Source organism: Dermatophagoides pteronyssinus, unplaced genomic scaffold (assembly GCF_027571235.1).
Source record: "Dermatophagoides pteronyssinus isolate colony J.1.1.1.1 unplaced genomic scaffold, Derpt_VIB-CSIC_2022.12 sq0007, whole genome shotgun sequence".
Classification (NCBI taxonomy): Eukaryota; Metazoa; Arthropoda; class Arachnida; order Sarcoptiformes; family Pyroglyphidae; genus Dermatophagoides; species Dermatophagoides pteronyssinus.
The window spans coordinates 435,525-456,168 of NW_027461531.1; the positions used below are offsets into that span (position 1 = coordinate 435,525).

The 20,644-nt window shown below is 28.9% G+C and overlaps 1 protein-coding gene across 2 annotated transcripts in view; it reads left to right on the forward strand.

Annotated features, from left to right (window-relative positions):
• Positions 1 to 20,644, forward strand: part of zfh1 (Zn finger homeodomain 1) — an 89,743-nt gene that overhangs the window by 39,061 nt on the left and 30,038 nt on the right. The window lies entirely within an intron of this gene.

Genomic DNA, 20,644 nt, shown 5'->3' on the forward strand with positions numbered 1-20,644 from the left:
GCATAAATGGAAGTAAATTGATAATGGTCATCTCTTACTGTCTCTAACGGATCTTGACGACTTTCGTTTCACTTTTTTCTTTCTCTTGGTGATGGATCTGTCTGGCATGTCCTGTTAGTTTCGGTTTGATGTTACCGAAACAAAACAAAACAAAAAACTGGACCAATGAAAAAGAAAAAAAAAGAGAAAGATATTTCCCAAAAATGAGTAAAGAGAAAAGATAGGCCACTTAGCTAAATTAGACCTAATGAATTGTGTACGAGTGTTTGTGTGCTTAGCACATGGCTAAAAACAGAAATCGAAATAATTTGCTTTCCTTCCCCCTTTTTCATCCACAAAAAACACCATCACTTTTAACAAAATGTTTCTATTTATTTTTGGACCAGCCAGAATTCGAACCATATCGAATGAATTCTAAACGAACAAACAAATGAATTGTTTATTGCTCGCTTATTTTTTTTCTCTCTCTCACGAACATTCACAATATATACACGTGTTTTGATTTTATGTTAAAAGAATTGACCATTCTGGTATGTGAATTTAGATTTCTATCACATTTAAGTGTCTGCATTGGCTATTTGTGTTTGTTTGTTTGTTTGATCCACTTAGATGTTCAGTTTTTTTCCAGTGTATACCACTTGATTGTTGTCTCCTCGATTTCGATTTTTCAACACACACTCACATACACAATGATTCTCCTTTTCACTTGGACACACTTAATCGAATCATTCGTCATTAACTTTTATAGATGACCAATATTTCATTATGAATTGTTATTTATTTTTTCTTTTCTATGTGTAAAAGTTTTGAATCCCTACAAGAACGACTTTAATCATTTGTTCATTGATAAAATGATGACAATCGTTGGAAGCATTTTTTTGTTTGTTTGCCTGATTTCTATTCATGATTCGGTAATCAAACGTAGAAATGGAAACATTTTTTTTTCTCTCAATCTCATTATTTTGCTTTCACAATCCTTAGCTATATTTGAATTCAAAATTCATTATCAAATATATTGAATTTGAATTGATTTTATGCTATTGATTATTGTTTGCTGTTGATAAATCTCCGGAAGTTTATAAACAAAAAATTTTCCATTTTATACACTGTTTTACTATGGATTTCCTATGATGATTGTCATATTTGTTCATCATCATACACGTGTCTCAAAAATGTCATCATTCAATTGATGATCTTTTTTTTGATTAAAGATTTATAACAACCAAAATTATATTTCTACATTGTTTTTCTACACACTGAAATCATAAATTTTCATACAATCAAAATAATATACGTTTTGTTTGTCGCAATTGATTCCAATCATTGATGTCCATTTGTTTATCGTTTGTTTTCTATAGATAAACAATATATATGACAAACTATTATGATAATTTAAAACATTACCACTGGTCAACAACAATATTAATGGTGTATATAAGAATTGATAGAAGAAGAAAAAAAAACATTTTTTTACACAATAGATTTTTTTTGACCAACAGTAAAAAAAATACAACAGGAAGAAAACAGATTGCAGGCAAAAAAGAGATTGAAATTGTCATCCCATGAGATGTAATGGTAAAAAACGAGGCTAACTTTTTTTTTGTTTTGTTTATCAATATATCGTGTATACCGCCAGTGTGAGTGCGAAATAGAGAGAGAGAGAGAGTATATACCGATTTTTCATGTCTTTTTATTGTCAACTGATTAAAAAAACGAATGAATCTACCATACCATGATTCTGGATTCTGATTCGATCCATGTGAAACAAGCGAAAAAAAGAAAAAGAAGAATAAAGATTGAAAATATGTTTGGAAAAAGTAAAATGAACCAAAACAAAATAGAATAACAATAACAACAACAACAAAAAACGAAACGCTTCATTTGTTTCACCGTTTGTTGTCTGTTGAATTGAATGTGAATGAATAGAATTGAATGAAATGAAATGGTTGGAAAGAATCAAAATGAATCTTTTGGTCCGTGTCTCCGTTGTGTTGTCGTTTGTCGTTTGTTCATTCGTATACGATGCGACAGCACAAACATTAAACTAAGAATTTCTTATTTTTTTCGACCATTATTTGTAAGTCAGAATTATATATGAGATTTATTCTATAGAATGTGTGTGTGTGTGCCATTGACAGGTAAACAATGAATTTGTCTATGTGAATGAATTTAGAAAGAGAAAAGAAAATCATCATCATCATCAACCATTGATGTCCACATATACATTTCCGACCCGTACAATAATTTTCGATTTTTTTTTCGTTCGTTTGCTAACAATCTATTCATCGTTGTGATGTTTGTCGTTTGTCATATCCGGTCAAGCTTAGTTTTGTTATTTTTGATGATTGAATGAATGAACAAGTTTGTCTCTTTTTTTTGTATAGAATATAAAATCAAAATGATTTGCTTTACAAATGATGTTCATCATTATCATTATCAGAACAACAACAACAACAAAAAAAAATCAAGTCTTTGACGATTTAGGATGATGATCATCATGATCTCTATGACTATCATCATCATCATCATCAACAACAACAGTGCTATTGTGATCCATATTCGCTGATTTATTATGTATGATGATGATGATGATGAGGATAGACAAAGATGACCATCTTTGATTCTTTAGTTGGTTACTTTTTTTCACTCTCTCTCTCTCTCTTTTGGCCATTGATCTTTAATAAAAAATAAAGCGTAGATGACCAGGGTGAATCTTTTTTAAACGAATTATTTATTGTTCAATGTTTGAAAATATATAACCAAAAAAAGAAAATTCATTTTTCTCTTCCTTTGTTGAATTCATTTGACAACATTATAATCATCATCATCATGTCATATTGTTGACATCTCATTAAGTCATTTGCTAGTTTGCAACAAAAAAAAAGATGTGTGCATTTGTGTGTATCAGGATAAATATATCATTGGTCATTGAAAGAGAGAAAAAGAAAACATTGACCAATAAAATTGGTAAGTGTAAGAAATCTTTTGTATACAAACTGATATAACTTCATTAATTTTATTTTCTATTTTTTTTCATATTTTATTTTCTTACATTATCATCATCATCATCATCATCATTGTTGTCGTTATATCATACTGTTTCTTTTATGACTTTTTGATTTGCTTTTTTTTTCTCTGGCTTACATATGAAAATCCATAAACCATACAAAAGGAATATTATTCCAATGACAGGGGACAACAGTTAAGGAAAAAAATAAAAATTATTATGATTATTTTTCGAGTTGCATCGTTGATCATCATTATCATTATCATCAATTCAATTCAATTCAATGATGACCATATAATACATAAGTACGTAGTACTTTCATCATAAAGGATTCTTTAACGATTTGGACATAATATAATGGCCTGACAAAAAAAAATGATCAAATCGACTTGATGATATATTTTTTCGGGTTAATATTCAAAAATTTTTGATTGAATAACCTACACACACACACACAACATACATATGAAAAAATGTTCATCAACTATCTGTCATTTCTTTTCAATTCAGAAAACAAAACTATTCTGAATTCATTTTTGGAAATAGTTCACATTCGGAACATCAATTTAATCACACAATGTTTTCTTAAAGAAAAAAAATCATTTTTTTCATCAAATTTTCATTTCGATATTGAAAATATATACAATTCTTTTTTTACTTTTCTTCGCTGTTATTTTTTTCCCAAATATCAATTTTCAGTTTTAAATCAGTTATTTCTTTTAACCACAATTCACCATTTTGATTATGGTCAACAAAAACAAAAACAAAAAACAAAAAAAAAACCAATGTTGAAATGGCGGTGAAAATGGATTGTTTGGCTTTTTTCTCACTCAATTGTGATTAGATCTGTCCTGTGTTCTTGTTGTTGACAAAGTTAACAAACACACACACACATACCACATATAAAATGACAATTTTTCTATCCATTTTACGAATATTTGATTGGTTATTCTTTTTGTTGTTGTTGTTGTTATAATGGGTCACCCATAATAATTTGCAATTGAATTGATGGATATTTTGAAATAAATTGAACCAATAGATAGAAATTTATGTGACCAAAAAATAAAATGTTTCGACAAACTATGCACATCAAAATGTATGTCTGATCGATTTTCAACGGCAATTCCTGTATTGATTGCTGTATTTTGTTATCTATGGCAGGCAAAAAAAATGATCAAAATTTTGATTTTCAAAATCCTTAATTTGTTTATTTGTTCTTTTTTTTTAAAAAAAACGATTGAAACGTTTCGTCTTGAATTTTAATTTTTTTTCCTTTTCGGTTTTGAAAAACAACTTAATCTTGAATGACAATGATGACAGCAGCTTGTTGATATTGACAAATTCTTTTCATCTATTGGATTCATCTTTGGTTTCTTTTAAAAAATTTCAAATTCTATAGCTGCATAATAATAATAGTAATTTTTCGTTTTAATGTCCATCCATTTGAATGGATCATTTGTGTTTTTCGATTTATGGTGTGGTGTTTACGTATTTTTGGGCTGAACCGCAAAGTGCTCACGTTTTGTTTTTCGTCGTTGTTGTTGCTGAATGATTAGAATTTATTCTATGCTTCAATTTTTTCTCCCATTTATCCATTATTTTGACGAATCATTCATTCATTTGAAATGAAATAAAAAGAGAATATTCTATTCTCTAAGGAAAAGTCATTGTAAAGTTTTTATTTGCTATATTTTTTTATAAAAAGGATTGTTTACTTTAACTATATCGGAAATCATACATTTACCAATATAAACAAATGATGACTTTTTTCTCATATATATCGTTGATTATTGTTTTCCTGTCCTGAACCCAAACCAAATTGAACAAAACAAAAGGTTAATTCAGTTTCTTGAATTAATAAGCTTGAGGGCCATTTTTTTCAATTCAAAGTTAATATTGGTCAATTCTCTGATCTATATATGTATTGCATTGTCAACTTTTTCTCTTTTTTTGGTTAGTACAAGGCTTATTTTTGGTGGTTTTTTTTCATCAACATATATAATATTTACTTTTACGTATCCTCTAATTAAATATATCCCATGTGAATCTAATGACTCAATCCACAATAAAAATAAAATAATAATAATAATAATAATGATGACTGTGCATCCTCCTGAATTTGATTGGCGCTTATTCAATAGAATTTATCGGATTTTTTTTGAAAAGAAAAGAAAAATTCATTTATTGCTTACGACAGCTTTTCAAACCGACAAAACAACAACAATAAAAGAAAAAATACAAGTTTGAATTTGTAAAAAAAAATTGAAATTCATATCTTTATGATATTCATTCAACTAGTCAAACTACCTGAATCAATTGAAAATAATCAACATTAGTTGTTAAGTGAACCTTTCTTTCTCTCTCTCTCTCACTTGCACTTTAACATCTATTTCATTTAATTTTGTTTCATCCTCCTGAGACTATCGTTTGTCTTTTTTTCCTTGCTAGTTTGTTGGCTAATTTTTTTTTCTCCTTGTTCAATCGGGAATGTAGAACTTTATGTTTGTTTTCAATTTTCATTTGATATGTCCACCAAAGGAAAAAAAACATACATACATCTAAAATACACATCTCGTTATTATTATCATTGTTGTTGTTTTTGTTGTTGTATTTGACATTTTGAACCAAAAACCGACAAATTGTTCGTTTGTCATTTTCATTAGGCCCTAATTTAATCGAATATTTTCGACTCTTATTCTTTCATTATTTATTTTTTTGTTTTGTTTTATCATTATCATTACAAAACTATTTGTTGTTGTTGTTGTTTTTCGATAGAAAAAAAGAATAATTTAAGAAAAGATTAATGAATAAATTCCTAAGATATTTTCTTTAGTTGTTGTTTCTTTTGTTTTTTTACATCATATTCGAATTCATATATTATTAAATGGCTAGCAACAACAACAACAACAAAATAGGAAAAGAAAAACAATCAATTGTATAGTTGTGGGAAATGTATAATTTATATCCAATGATAATTGTCTTTAATTTTGATATTCGAATGTTTCATTTTGATTGTACCTTGTTTGGTTTCGATCAATCAATTTGTTTTTTTGTTTGTTTGTCTCCCATTTTCCCGGAAAACTTTCCTTATTGGAATTACTACGAATAATGTGTACGCGTTCGATTTAGGTAGAAGAAAAATTTGATGATGATTACAAATCTATACAGATTCATATTCTATATTAGATTAGTTTTTATCATTATTGATGGATAAATTTGATTCACAAACAACTATCATTGAAATGGCTGAATTTTTTTTTCCTCATTCTTTCAATAGTAAGCTCTTTTTTTATTTGATGATGATAAAGATGATGACCATTGATAATTGTGTTTGTTCAACCAAAACCATTTCACAATATTTTACTATCGTTTTTTTCTCTATCTCTCTTGTTTATTCTGATATAAAAATTTCTCCTGTCTTTTGATTATCATGTTTTTATTAGTTTAGCGTTTTATGTGTATATGTCATTGAAAGCATTAACATCAACCACTTTTTCCATCTCTTCAAAAATAAAGATACCAATAACATAGAATGATAAAGTTTTTTTTTATATTCTTTATTATTATCTTGGATTCACTTTCTTAATTATGTCCGGCTTGTTTGTACAACGATTAATCCACATGACAAAAAAAACGTCATTGATGTAGGATGATGATGATGATGATAGAACCTCGACACATTTTCATTCGTTCTTCGATTAAATTCGTTCGATAAGTTTCAAGGATAATTGCCACCTGAATGGACACAAACTTTGAAACATTTTAGCCATATATGTCAGATAGGAAAGATTTTTTTTTGTTTTGTTTGTCCAATGTTTATCAAATTATTTGGATTTTGTTGGTCTGTCTCTTCAAATTTTTTTTCCTGTGGAACTTAATCTACTTTAAGCTTTTTTATTTATATGTGTGTGTGTGTGTTCATATTGGCGAATATTGTGCACTGTCATCTAGGAATTTTAGTTGTTGAACCTCATTCTATCTTTGCTTTGTTTATTTGTTTGTTACCGTTGTATTTCTATGTTGTCCGTTTCATTATCAACAACAACAACGGTTTACGAATGTAATTAGTTCAGTCCATTTGTGTCATATAGTTGGAACAAAATGGAAAAAAAAAGAATTAAATGACCGATTTAGCACATCTATTCTTTGCCTGGCTACACTAAACACCAACCAGGTTTATTAGTTAGTGTTTAGTGTTTAGTTGATGCCTTTTTATTTTTTTTTTAATTTTGTTAAATGGCATTTAGCTTTCAAATGTTAGTGATGCTACTAAATTCAGGAAATTGTATCCAACTTGTTTTATCATCATCATTATATAATTGTTAATTTACTCTGTTTATTCTTTACTTTACTTTTTGGTTTGTGTTTCTGTTTACTATTCCAATTCTTTCTAGCCTTCCAATCACCATTTGTTTTCTGTTTACAGTGAAAAAAAATGCAATGCAGGAAAGTGCACATTCACACATTTGAACAAAAATACCGATGGAGCTTATGTAATATTTGACTATAGTATAGAATAAGTTTATGTTCATCACCATTAAATTGCTAGCGGCTGCCAAACTAATAGTAAATTCAACAAATCCTAAGCCACAAAATTTACACTTGAATAGATTCATTGCCTGATCATCTAATAGAATTGGTATCGAATTTGTGTGTGGCAACTAAACCAGAAAAAAAAACTTGATCGAGTTGATTAACTTGGTGATGACAAAAAAAAACTACGACATAACAACATGATAGTTGACCGAACCGACGAATCTTTGATTAACTCTTTTTTTTTCTCTTCATTTTTACTCTATTCGGGGTCCTATTTGATTCTTTGATTTTGGTCCTGGCCTGCGGTTCGTTGATTTTCAAACAAAATTTATCGCCGTGGTTTTCTTTCTTTTTTTTATTATTTGATTTGATTTGAGGCAATGATGATGATGTTTTTTTTTCATTTCTACATACACATGCACTTATGAACACACACATGGATATTATATAAATACGGAACCCATAGAGATTCAAGTTTGATTCAACATTCTCAAGTTTGATTCCGTGTATATTAAATGAAATTCTCTTCTTTCATTTTCTAAATGAATTGATTTTGTTCATTTTGTCGATATATTTTTTTTTTGTGTATCGTTCTTTGATTTTTTTCATCCTTATTATCCTTACACAATGCACACACACACACACACACATCATAATCAAGTCTAATTTTCGCTTCTAGGTCTGAATTCAACCCCTGCAGCAGCTTCAAAAACATTTATTAACTGATCTAATTTTCCATCTTTTTTTCACTGCTCTCAATCTATCTTTACGCTCATTTTAACTTAATCAGTTTAAATTTCATTATCAATATTTAATGAACGATCTTTTTCTTCTTTTGGTATGGTGAATTAATATTCACATATTTTTATGTTGACAATCAAAAGGTTATGTTTTTTTTTCACTATAATTGAAATAATCAAATAGAAATTTTTCCATCAAACAAAATGGATAAAAAGTTTGCTTGTTGCTATATTAAAATTCAAAAATATTTTCTCCGAATAGGTAACGGAATTTCGTAATGATTATCAATGAAGAAAAATGCTGTACATACACACATATCATATAAAAATGATAATGTCATTTTAAGTTGTTGTTTATCTCCCATTGGTGCTTTCCATTTAAAAATAAAATGTAAATTTGCATATCCGAAAAAAAAATCTGATCCAAATATAGAAATCCGTATAATGATGATAAAATTTTGATTAAAAAAATTATTAACAAAACTTGTGTATGTATGTTGTTATCACAAAAAACGATATTGATTTGAATAATAAGAATAACATTGGCTTTACATCATCTGTTTTTTTTCTACTCTCCTGTTATTCGTATTGAAATAGATTCAAATTTGGAACCTTTTTTTTTGCTCTTGTTTTGGATATCATCGAATAACGATGATGTAGATGATAATCAAAATAATCTTTTAAATTGAATTTTTTTTGCACCCCTTTTCTTTTTCATTTTTTTTATTTTCATTAGGATTTACAAATGATCGAACCTTTATATTCTACAAATTGAGCTCATAGAACGAAAAAAATCTTTTCGTTCTCTTTTCATCCAACTCTCTTTTCCACTCATTGGATCAAAATAACATTTCGTTTTTTTCCTCTAATCTAATTATTCGATACTCTTTTTTTTTGCCATCGACTTTCATATTTTTATTGAACGAAACTAAATTCATCATTCACATTTATTTTCGTTTTGGTTGTCATCATCATCATCATCATCATTGAATCTGTGCTTTGGCGCAATAATTCTTCATCATCATCATGACGATAATGATGAATCATGATTCAATATAGAAAAATATATAGCAAATAAAATACTGACATAGCATCATTGATCACGCACATAACAAATTCTAGTGGTACTCAGGTGTTGTTGTTCCAAATTTCAATGAATAAATAGAAAACCATGACGAAAATCCATTGTTATCCATTAGATTTTGTGGCTGATTTGACGTTTTTTTTTATATTCTCTCTTTGTGTTCGATATTTGTTGTTGTTGTTTCATATATAAATTCTGGATACTTTGGCTTTTTCATAATCAATATTTTTTTAAAAAATATTATTAATATAAACCTTACCTACATAAAATAACTTACGCAGAATCCGTTTATGATGAGTCGATAATTCTATCTTTTCGATTCTTTTTCTTTTTCTTCTTCTTCACTGGCCAGATTATATTATTTGTCCTTGTAAATTTTTCGTTTTTTCATATATACACCGTTTGTATTGTGTCGTATATATGTGGTCGATGATGATGTTATTACGTTACATATACCGAATGGAATGTTTGGCATTATTAATACCAACCTTGTTCTATAGCCATGACAAACGACGACAATACCGATGATTACAATGATGATGATGATGATGATTAAGTTATTTTCTATTTAATTTCATCATACAACATTATTGCTATTCTCAACTAACGAATTAATAGAAAAAAATTGCCAAAAAAAATAAGTATAATGCAATGTAACCGGCAACTAACGAAAAGATTTTCTCTTATTCTCTTTTTTTTTCTGGTTGATCCTTGTCTATCGTTAATAGATAAGGCTATATTGTTGTTGGTTGTGGTTAGCCTTTATTCAATTAATATCCAAGCTCAATAACACATTTTTAGCTCACCTGTCAAAAGCATCTTTTGTTGTTGTTGTTATGTTCATGTTCCATTCCTTAGAAAAACGATACCGAAATGATGGTTTATGTATATGACGGGCATAGTTGTTGTTGTTGTTTTTGTGGGATTTATAAATGGGATTCATCTATGCGTTGTATACACATCAACATCTAAACATAAATAAATTGAGATTTTTTTTTTGTTTATTCTTCTTCGCCATGGTAAACTCGATTTTACACATTAAGCTACCCTTAATGAGATTTTACCGTAAATATTTTTTTGTTTTTCGTTCATCATGATTTATTGTTCATACACAAGGAATTACACCGATTGGATTTTATTTGTCCAATAACATCATAGTGTTATAACCAAAAATTATATAGATGATTGTAAACAATTTTCATGTAGACAGAGAAAATAAACTAGAAATTTTTTGTGGTCATCAGTACCGATTTTTCAAACAGTAATTCTTTTGATTTTACAAAAAAAAAAATCCTCGCAATCAGGCAAGAATCTATTGATCTACTATCGAATCAGCAAGGAAAATTAAATGTTTTCGTTTCCTTTTATTTTCATTATATTTGATCAGGTCATATGGTGTATGTATGATGACGAAAACCAAAATCGATTTGATTGTCATAGTCTATATATTGTGTAGATATATTTGTTCACCCATCCAATTGATTATGATGGATATGTTTGTTGATTTCATCATGATGAACTAAACAGAAAACAATAGGTGCACGGAAACATATACCAAATAAGTAGATTGAATTCAATCGAATTAGTGAATCATTTTTCTTCTTCTCAACAACAATCTGCTATAGCAGCAGCAGCAGTTAAAACAGAAAATCTGACCGGCTATCGCAAAAAAAAGTCATCCGTTTTCTTTATTGAGAAAACAAAAATTTTCTTATGATGATTTTATATTGACTGATTTTTTTTTCTCCTCCAACTATATTACACCTGTCAGAGCCACATGTTTCACTTGTTTATATTTGTTTCTTCATTGAAACTAATACAGAATGGAAAAAAAAATTCAATTTGACTTTATGATTTTTAGTTATTATTTGGGGAAAAAAAAGAAACAAGGGGTTTGAAAAATGGATAATAATAACTTTGTTTTTATTTCGGCCTTTTTTTTCTTTTCCTTCTTCATTATTATTGTTATTGAATTTCTATATTCACACACACACGAATATTATTATTATTTTCCGATTACATTCGATTAATCATTTCCGTTTACTTTTTTGGTTAGTAAGAGAGAGAGGTGTTAGGATATCCAAAAAAAAAGGCGGACATTGTTGTAACAAAGTTCATTTAATGTTTGATTTTCGATTTATTTTTTTGATAAAAATCGAAAAATGATGCAAGTATTATTATACCTAATTATACTATAAGTCCAAGTGTATATATTAAATGATTCTGATCATTTGGGTTTACTTTTACAGCAAGATTTTCTTTCTTTCTTCTCATTGATTGTTTTTGTTGTTGTTTTTTAATAATATTATTTACTTTCACACTCTATGATGTTGTTATTTGAAATTCTATTCATTAGTTTGATTTGATTCTTACCCCAAATATATCGATTATATTGAACAACAACCAACATCAAACACGTATATTATTATTATTATTATGTTTGTCGTTTTACTATTGTTTCTGTCTATTTTCATATAGAACAACAACGACAACAGGATCCATCAAATCAATAGCCAATGTCTGATGATCATTTGAACAACAAGAATTGTTGTTGTTTGAAAAAAATACAAAGATGTTACAGAGAGAGGTAGAACAACGATTACAACGAATGACGATTGACGATCAACGAATGTTGATGATGATGATGAGGTTGACAACAAAAGTATAAAGGAATAGAATAAAACAAAATGTTAGAAAAGCTGATGATTACAAGGCATACTTTTTTTTCTGGTTTGTCATTTTGATGATGTACATTTTTATCCTGGAAAAAAAACAAAAACAACAACAATAAAGAATGGTCATGTTTCATTCTGTTGTTTGTGTTTGAATTATACAAAGTCTATTATTATCGTGTCGTATGTATGTACGATGCTGCTGCTTTATTCTTTTTTTTGTCATCATCATCATCATAGAACGTCAATAATCGATTAAACTTTTTACTACTCCTTCGTCGTCGACATCGTCGTCATTTCAAACCATCATTATGATGATGTTGTTGTTGGCCAAAACGGTATATGCGAGGTATATTCCAAGGTGGCTTTCTATTCTCGTCTATATCAATTTCACCAATTCATCTGGTTTTTTTTCGCTATTTGATATTTCGTATTTCGAAATATATTCTGGGAATAACCGATTCATTCAATCTCTTTGTCCATTAGATTTGACGGTAAACTATATAATATTTTTGTTTAGTTTAGGTTTCGAATAGACCTTCGAATGTCTTGTCCATATTTTGTTCGAACAACAACAACAAATGCCTGAATTATTATTGTCATTATTAAATGGCCAAACTGGACAAACAAAAAAAATATTCTCTGTTATTTGTATCTCTCGTTTATCATCAATGATTCGTTGATTCGTTCATTTGTTGTTTGTTACACACCAACACACACACACACCGAATATTCTTGCAAGGTTTTTTTCTTTCTTTTCTTTTTTTTCTGGTTGTAAAAAATCCTAAATCGTAATCGATGAAGCGAATGTAGTATGTGTGTGTGTGTACTGTATTTGTTTGTAATAATATTTTCAAGAATGGCATTGAATCAAAATATAATACATAAGTCTTTTCTTTTTTGGGTAGAATCTTTTGGATCCAATATTTGTATGTGTGTGTGTTTTTGTTCATTTGGGCCAAGTGAATGAATGAATGAATGATTCAAGTTGACTGATTCTTGATTCTTGCTGTGTGTTGTTGTTGTTTTATTTTTTATGTATTTTTTGTTTTTCATCCTGATCCTGAATTCATCATGTGAAGCTAGGTTTTTTGGTTTGTTTTCACACATATACATTCCATAACTCTGTATGTTGTCCAAGATTAATCGATAATCGGAATTTAGATTTATTTTTTTAAATATTCATTTTTAAAACTAATATCAAGAGTTAGATAACGATCAAAATTCAATCTATCCATCAATACCTGCTACCATTTCAATTATGAATGGACAAAAAATTTTGTTTATGGTCATGTGATATTGACGTGTGTTGGTTGGCAGGATATATACCGTATGATCATGCACAGCATCCATACTGTGTGTGTTTGTGTATTTGTATGGTATATGAATGAGCAACAGAGCAACGATATGGTTTTAATCAATGATGATGATGATGATGATTATATGATGATGGCCACATATTTACAGCTCAAGAATAGATATTCTGAAAGGTTCTGGCACATTACCATTAATGGATTCTATGTGTGCACACACACACACAAACATATGGCCACCTATTGTGTTTCTATTGTTATATTTTTTTTTCTTTGACCGATCTTTCATAAAATGGAAAAAAATAGAAATGTAAATGATAATAATAAGAGAGGTAAAGCTAACTAAACATTCAGAATATAGAATATATAAATCAGAATGACTGACTGATATTCATATAACCAAAAAAGAAAAAAACGATAATACAGAAAGATATATACAGCAATGATGATCAATAGAATAAAGTCAATGTGCCGAATCACAATGAAAATGGTTGCTTGTTTTTTTCTCTATTCACTTATGATCGGTTGGTCGTCGGTCGGTCGGTCGATCATTCGTTACTGGTTTAGGTGGTTAGATGGCCTGTTTGTTTTTTGTCTATTCTATTTTAAAATCATGAAATGATATCAAAACACAGGAGAAGATGATGATGATGATGATGAGATCCTGGGCGCTGTGAATCACATCCATCTTGTAACCATTCAAACATTCAAGTAACGAGCCATTCAGGCAAAGAACCCAAATCATTCACCCATCCATATATTCATTTATGATGATGATGATGATGATGATCACAAGATGAGCTTTCACACAGGATGATGATGATGTCATTTTCAAACTCTGCATGTTGCTTACTTTTTTTGTTGTTGTTATTTTTAGTTTGATTTTCATCTTTGAATCATGGATCATTCTCGTCGGTTGGTTGGTTGGTTTGTCTTTTTTCTGGTTAGAATGTTTGTCGGTTTATGAGGCATAAGTAATCGAATGCGACATGCATTTATTCTATTCGTTTTTTTTTCTTGTTCACTTGTATATCATTCTCGAATTCTGAATAGCCTTTACATACTTTGTACTATCATCAGTGTATCATTTGCTTACCGTTTCAACTGTGTATCTATGTTTGTTTGGTTTTTAAAAAATGTATGGCTACTTTTTTTGTTGTTGTTGTTGGTTTAGTTATACATTTACATTTCATATCAGAAAAAAATAGTTGTTTGATGAAGATGAAAACAAAAATCATCTATCTTTATCTTTAGTTCAAGTTACCCAATGCTGTCGTTTTTCTTATTCTACTTTTTTTCCAGGGATCTTGGTGCTTAATGTAAATGTGATCAAGTGAAGCATATAGTTGTTTTTGTTGTTGTTGTTGTTGTTCGGTTTTTGTTTCTGTCCCATTCATTCCACACACACATGTCTTTCACTTGTCTTATCCATATCATCATACTTTCATGATGATGATGATCTTCGGTGATGTTTTCGGAGCTTTTTTTCAAGTTTTTTCTTCTTACCCTGTCTTTTGTTGTTGTTGTTGTTGTCGTGATTACCATCGATGATGACAAGATGGCGAATCATTATACGATCAAGATGAATATACGGGAGCGAAAAAAAATAGAATATTTTTTCTGACCATTTTCTACATTGTTGATTTTCAGTATGACACAAGATAGAGAATGAATGAAACGGATGTCCATCAATTTATTTCTACTTCTTAACTTTCGACAAGTAGAATCGAATGAATAAGCTTAGTTATTTTGTTCGTTATATTCACACGAATGGAATTATCGTTTGTCATTCAAACGAAGGGTAACACAAACAAACAAAGAACAATTCTGATAGCCAAAATTATTGTTGTTATGTGGATATTGCCCAAAAACATAATGAATAAATGAATGGCAATGAGCCAATGATCATTATTATAAATAATATCAATGGATATTTTTTATGATATTCTTTTCCATTTATTCATCATTGAATTTCATTCTGAACTATTTTTATTTGTTTGTTTGTTTGACCGATTATTATTATTCTTAAAATATCATGTCCTGTTTTGAACGAAGAATATATTGCAAAAAAATATACATCTTTATAATGGATTCATTTTTCTTATTTTCTTGTTCATTCATCCATTGATCCATTCGATTGACTTTTACATACATACACACACACACACACAAATCAGCTAGAAAAAACATCTATCTTTTTTTTTATCTTTTACTTTGTTTAATGACTTTTTTTTTGTGGGGTTTTGTTTTGTTTTATCGACATTCAAATTGATTTGTAGCCGCATCTCTTGTTCACATTTATTTATTCTTTTCTTTTTTGTTTGTTTGCTTGTTCTGTTTTGTTTTGATTTGAATGTTTCATTGCGCATAATATATTTGCAATAAGTAAATTTATCATTTTTTCCTTGTTGTTGTTGTTGTTGTTTGGTGGATACATGTTTTGTAACCAATAGTTTCAATCTACATTTGTGCTGTTTTTGCTCTATAGAATGTTTGGGTTTGCCTTACTTACCTGTATGTATTCTTGTTTGTGTGTGCGTGTTGTTCGGCTTACCTGTACATAAAATTTTCTATAGCAAAAAAAAGAGAGTGAAGAAAAAATTTGTCGACTCCTGTCAGGTGTGGCATTTATTTATATGATCATTAGTTAGTAGAAGGCCTTTCCCTGTATCATTATTCTCATTACATACACGAAAACCACTGACATCCGAATGGCCAATGAGAAAATAGTGAATAAAAATAAAATTCGTCATTTTTTTTGTGTGCGGTATCTAAAGCTATAGCTTTGGGGCAATCTATTTTCTCTCTTCGTATTATTTTTTCAATTCAATTGCTTTTTATGCTTCATATAATAATGATAATGATTATAATGTTGTTGTAGTTGTTCTTTTTATTGTCTCTTCATTGGCTAATTTTATACATTTGTGTTTGTGTGATTTTTCTACTTCCTGGCCAAGTACTTAAACAACAACGACAAAAAGCCAGTAATATATTTATATATATGATGTTTCCTCAATAGAAAACAAAAAAATATAAGTTTTTGTCCTATCGTGCGTGTATAACAATAATTTTTACAAGTTATAGTTTTTTGTTTTTTTGTCCAGTATAGTTTTGACACGCACATATAAACTTTGGAATTTCATAAAATGAAAACCAAACGTGTATTGCGGTGATGATGATGATGATGATGATGATTATAATGATTATGGTGTTTATATGGAAACAATTAGAAACATACACCAAGTTTTTATTCGGATATATTGTGTGGTCAAGCTAAACAAGGACAAAAAATAAAAATAAAAATGGTAGTTTTATTTCATCCATCAGCACCACAATCATCATCATCTTGGTTTGATTCTTTAATATTAAATTCTTGGATTCTTTTGTATTTTGTGTTTGTATGTGGGTAGAATGGCCATCTAATTGTTATTGTCACATTCGGACAATAATTAGTTAACACATACTAACACACATGCACGCACACGGGATAATAATGGTACAAAATAACGTAACTTTTTGTTGTTGTTGTTGTTGCTCATCATGGTTTATATCTTTGATTGTCTCATAATGGTTCGAAAAAAAACGGAACGAAAGAAAGATAGAAGTTTTTTTTGTTGTTGTCTTGCTCTGGTTTGGTTTACGCCATCATAGTTTTAATAGTAACAACATTATCACATAGATATACACAACAAACAAACAAACAAAAAAACAGTTACTAATTGATTGTCATCGTAGACTTGTTTTGTTCCTGGATGCCTGCTGTATTGTTGTCGATTTTTTTAGTTGTTGTAACTATTTTCAATAGTAATAATTTTTTTCATTCATTCCATTCAATTCAATTCGGGTTAGATTAAGATATGTACAGGCATATTTTTTTTTCTCTCACTGACCATCACCGATAAAATATCGACAACTTTTTCCTTTTGTATATACGTTTTTGGTCTAATATAATAAATTCATTTGGACACAATGAAATAGTATCATCAGAGAGAATATACTAATTATAAATGTTTGTATGTGGGTGTCTTTTTTTATTCTCTCAACTATTAAATGTGTCATCAGCAGCCAAAATTGAAATGATTACACATTTGTTGTTGTGTTTATATATATTTTTTTGTTGTGTAACTATTGTATGTCCATTTTTTTCGATTTTTTTCTATCTCTCTCTTTTATTCATTTCACAGGGTGTTCATAAGGGCGGTAAAGGATATGGAAACAAAATAAAGGAATCGTGTGTGTCATTGGCACCCTCATTACACACACACACACAAACAAACATAGAGATATCTGTGTTTAATGATAGATGTTAGCATAGACATACATAGAAATATAAATGATCTAATAATTTTTTTCCCTATTTTTTTTCGCCTTGTTCTTGTAATTTTCTATTTTGTTTCGTTTTTTTTTGATTCTACAACCAAAATGATGATGCCGAATGACGACGACGACCCAAAGAATCTAGAAATGAAATAAATGTGTCGTTGATTCGTTGGTTATTTTTTTAACTTGCATGATGGCTGACCAACACCACCACCACCGTTAACACCAACATCACATTCGATTTCTTATCTCTTGTTGTTGTTGTTGTTGTTATTATATGCCGACAATGAATGAATTCGTTGCTTTCTAATGATTTTGTTTTTTTCATTCATTCATTGATTTTATTTATGTTCTGTTTTGCCTATTACATAACATAATATTTCATCAGATAATAATGATGATGATGAATCCTTTTGTGACCAAAAATTCTATGAAAGAAACAAAAAAAACATTTTGTAATTATCGTTGTTTTTTAATGTTAGCAGCAACAACAAAAAAAAAAAAAAAACGATGAATGGCTACGATGAAATACACAAGTTAACCAAAGTCAAATTTTCTTGAAACAAAATAAATTCAATACTTTTTCAAATGATGCATTTTGATGATAAATGATTATGATGATGATGATAATTTTTCGTTGTTGTTTTGTAAAAAAAATCCATTTTTATTGTTTATAAAATGATTATAATCATCATTATTCATTGCATTGTTGACAATATTCATTTGTAACAAATATTTTGATTATCTAATCTTTAACGCGTGTTTTTTTGTTTTGGTTTTCTATTCTCTTTTGTTGTTGTTGATTTCATTTGAAAAAAAACATTATCATGATACTTGAATTGAAGTTTTTTCCTCACTCTCTTTATTTATATTCATAATTGATTCTGTAACCATGGCCCCACACACACACATTTCATCCAAAACGATAAAAAAATATGGCAATTGTCATCTCTCTTTTTTCTTTGCAATCCTAATGATCAAATGTGTTAATCATCATTCGTTACTGGTTTTATTCTATGGTCAGGCTTTTTTCTACCAGATTAGCTTTTGCTTTTAAAAATTTTTGATGATGATGATGTTTATTATGAATGATAAATGATTACCACTTTATTCTATTGAGAGAGAGAACAAAAATAAGGAAAATTGTTTTTCTCATTTCATTTCATTGAAATAACGAATCAACTTATTTTGTCTTTTCTTGTTGATGATGATGATGATGATTAATTTGGTATTGTTCTTTTTTCTCTTTTTTTGATTTTTGAGAAATTCTCATTTTTTTCAAAAGTCCTGAATGATGATGATGATTATTATTATGATGTGGATGGCATGTTGTTGTTGTTGTTGTTGCCATTATAACTTCATAATAATAATTATGACTTGATTTCTTTGTTTCCTCGTCGTCGTCGTCGTTGATGATGATGTTGTTGTTGTTGTTGTTCATTTTATCATTGATGGCAATTTTTATCTGCTTCATTTACTTCTTTTGCTTTTTTTGTGCGTTGACAAAAAATATCTGCAGAAAAAAAACAATCCATAGTCATATCAATAGCTGATGTTTGTAGTCGCAGCTATTAGTATGATTATAAAATTAATTAGAATTTTTTTTTCTTCATCATCATCATCATCATCATCATCAAGGAAAAAAAATAGACACACGAATTCGATCGAAGCAAAATCCTAATAATCAAACAGGCAACAGTAGAATCAGTGAGAAAAAAAACCGATAACTTTGATTTGATTTTTTTTTGTTCATTTCGTGTTTCTCTGATACAGGCAATTTATTTAATTGTCATACTTGTCTTTAAAAATAGTTAGTATATTGAGTGGGAGAAAACAAAACAAAACAAAACAAAACAAAACTTCATATTGGTCGATTCATTTCAGTCTGTTTTTCATAGTTTGTGACTGCTGTTGTTTCGATTCAATGATGTTTTTCGGATGGATCAAATTAGATTATTAATTTAAAGAAAAAAAGGGGGAAAAAATTTTTCATTTTTCAACAAAATAATTTTAGCCGGTTTTTCCAAAAATATGTTGTTCCTTATTGTTTCTTATATTCAAGTAAATATCATTCAATTATGACAATGTGTTATATATCCGTGTAAATCGAAAAGTCATAGCACTGCTGCTGTTGCTGCCGAATATTCTGTAACAATATTTTCCGAATATCATTTTCGAAAGTTTAATTATATCCAAAAAAGAAAAAAAAACGGGCATTGTTTTCTGTTTCATTTATATATCGATAGAGAGAAAAAAAACAGTTTTAATTGGCCTTTGATTATGATGATGATGATAATAGATAAAAACTATGGATTCTCTCTCTCTCTCTCTCTCTCTCTCTCTCTCTCTCTCTCTTACTTCCTACCACCCTCGAAAAAATAGACAGTTGACAATCAATTGTATTGATAGTCAATCTCTTTCTCACTGTACTTGTTTGTGTGTGTGTTTGTGTGAATGGATGACTTTTAATATAATTAACTTTGTGAATGTGAATGTCGATTTTTGTCTTTTGAAATGTCGAACTGAACACACACACAATGATTCTTTCGATCCGTTTTGTTTGTCCCAAACGGATCGATTCAGTTTTCTTTTTTGCTTCTTTCTCTCGAATTCGTTATTATCAACTAAAAATATAAAGTATAGTTAACTGAATCCAAATGTTTCGAAGAAAAAAAATTTCGAACATCATTGTTTTGTTGTTGTTCGATTTTATTCACTGTTTTTTTTCATATTAATAGATGATGGCGATCTCTGGTCGATTTTTTTCGATTTTAGCAAATTCTCTCTGTCTCTTTCTGGATGTATTTGATGCCGGTTGCGTCTACTACTGCTGCTGTTCATTTGCAATCCATTTTCAGGAGTAAAAAGAAAAAAGAAAGAAATAGCAAAATCCGCCATCTTCATCAATTCACTTGTCACTGTATATCATTGGCGAAACAAGGGGTTTATGTTTTTTTGTTTTTGTTTCTGTT